The sequence below is a fragment of the Notothenia coriiceps genome, unplaced genomic scaffold (assembly GCF_000735185.1).
Source record: "Notothenia coriiceps isolate Sejong01 unplaced genomic scaffold, NC01 NC01_scaffold00000339, whole genome shotgun sequence".
Taxonomy (NCBI): Eukaryota; Metazoa; Chordata; class Actinopteri; order Perciformes; family Nototheniidae; genus Notothenia; species Notothenia coriiceps.
The window spans coordinates 22,621,487-22,623,757 of NW_011333040.1; positions in this window are offsets into that span (position 1 = coordinate 22,621,487).

Below are 2,271 nucleotides of genomic sequence, written 5' to 3' on the forward strand. Positions count from 1 at the left end.
ATGACTTGGACTCGAGTCACATGACGTGGACTCGAGTCACATGACTTGGACTCGAGTCACATGACGTGGACTCGAGTCACCAATTTGATGACTTTGGACTTGACTTGGACTTGAGCCTTCTGACTTGAGGTGACTTGACACCTTACTGATCCCTTTTAAAATAGGAAACCAATAGATTGTGACCAATAAAGAGCAGTTTGATTATTAACTATTATTATGTTGATCAATGTCATTACATTTGGTGAAAAGCACAAAATGACTTGTTTAAGACTCGGTTCTTCAAAGTTTAGGACTTGACTCGAACTTGAGCGCAAAGACTTCCGTCCTCTGTCCGTCCTCACTGCCTGTCTCACTGCCTGTCTCACTGTCTGTCTCACTTCCTGTCTCACTGCCTGTCTCACTGCCTGTCTCACTTCCTGTCTCACTGTCTGTCTCACTGCCTGTCTCACTGCCTGTCTCACTGCCTGTCTCACTTCCTGTCTCACTGTCTGTCTCACTGTCTGTCTCACTGTCTGTCTCACTGCCTGTTTCACTGCCTGTCTCACTTCCTGTCTCACTGCCTGTCTCACTGTCTGTCTCACTGTCTGTTTCACTGTCTGTCTCACTGCCTGTTTCACTGCCTGTCTCACTGTCTGTCTCACTGTCTGTCTCACTGCCTGTCTCACTGCCTGTCTCACTGCCTGTCTCACTGCCTGTCTCACTTCCTGTCTCACTGTCTGTCTCACTGCCTGTCTCACTGCCTGTCTCACTGTCTGTCTCACTGTCTGTTTCACTGCCTGTCTCACTGCCTGTCTCACTTCCTGTCTCACTGTCTGTCTCACTGTCTGTTTCACTGCCTGTCTCACTGCCTGTCTCACTGCCTGTCTCACTTCCTGTCTCACTTCCTGTCTCACTGTCTGTCTCACTGCCTGTCTCACTGTCTGTCTCACTTCCTGTCTCACTTCCTGTCTCACTGCCTGTCTCACTGCCTGTCTCACTGCCTGTCTCACTGTCTGTCTCACTGCCTGTCTCACTTCCTGTCTCACTGTCTGTCTCACTGCCTGTCTCACTGCCTCTCTCACTTCCTGTCTCACTGTCTGTCTCACTGCCTGTCTCACTTCCTGTCTCACTGCCTGTCTCACTGCCTGTCTCACTTCCTGTCTCACTGCCCGTCTCACTGTCTGTCTCACTGTCTGTCTCACTTCCTGTCTCACTGCCTGTCTCACTGTCTGTTTCACTTCCTGTCTCACTGCCTGTCTCACTGTCTGTTTCACTGCCTGTCTCACTGTCTGTCTCACTTCCTGTCTCACTGCCTGTCTCACTGCCTGTCTCACTGCCTGTCTCACTGTCTGTCTCACTGTCTGTCTCACTGCCTGTCTCACTGCCTGTCTCACTGTCTGTCTCACTGCCTGTCTCACTGTCTGTCTCACTGCCTGTCTCACTGCCTGTCTCACTGCCTGTCTCACTGCCTGTCTCACTGCCTGTCTCACTTCCTGTCTCACTGCCTGTCTCACTGCCTGTCTCACTGCCTAAAAGACTAGAAATAAGCAATCCAGCGCGCTGATTGGTGGGCACTCCATATATTGAGTATTCTAATAATTAAAATGTGTTGTCCTTGTTTCTGCAGCGCTGCCATTAACCTCTGCGCCTCCATCCCCGTCCCCAAAGGATCCGTGAGGTGAGAATTCAAATGACCCGACGTTTGTTTATGGAAATGATCCGTATGTAAAGACGAGCTGCAGCGACATCTCACTTTTTATATTTGAATGTGTTTTTGTTTCTGCTCTGTGATCACGAGTGTGTGTGGAAATCAGATTTGAGAGCCGCGTGTCTCTCGTTAGCGTGTTTTTAAATAGCACACGACATTGACAAAGCAGCCGCAGCGCAGGTGAGCGAATGGAGCGCTCCTCATTTGGTATTTAAAGTCACACAAAACTAAAGTTAATGATCGGTGCAGCCGGGCAGCTGCTGCGACTTCCACTGGGGCTTTTATTTAGGAGGAGGAGCTTCAGAAACATTGAAATAAGTTTTTGTTGATTTTAGGGTTTTGTGTGTGTGTGTGTGTGTGTGTGTGTGTGTGTGTGTGTGTGTGTGTGTGTGAGTAATACAGTAATGAAAGCGTGCTCTGGTTCGAGCCAAATTCAGCATTAATGATGGACTGAGATCAGCTCGTGCTGTGGGATCAAATACTCCGTCTGCTAAATAATGTAGCGTACAGAGCCAATGACAGTCCCATATGGACCACAGAGAGAAATGTTGGAAGCGTAACGTATAGCAGGTACTGGAAGTATG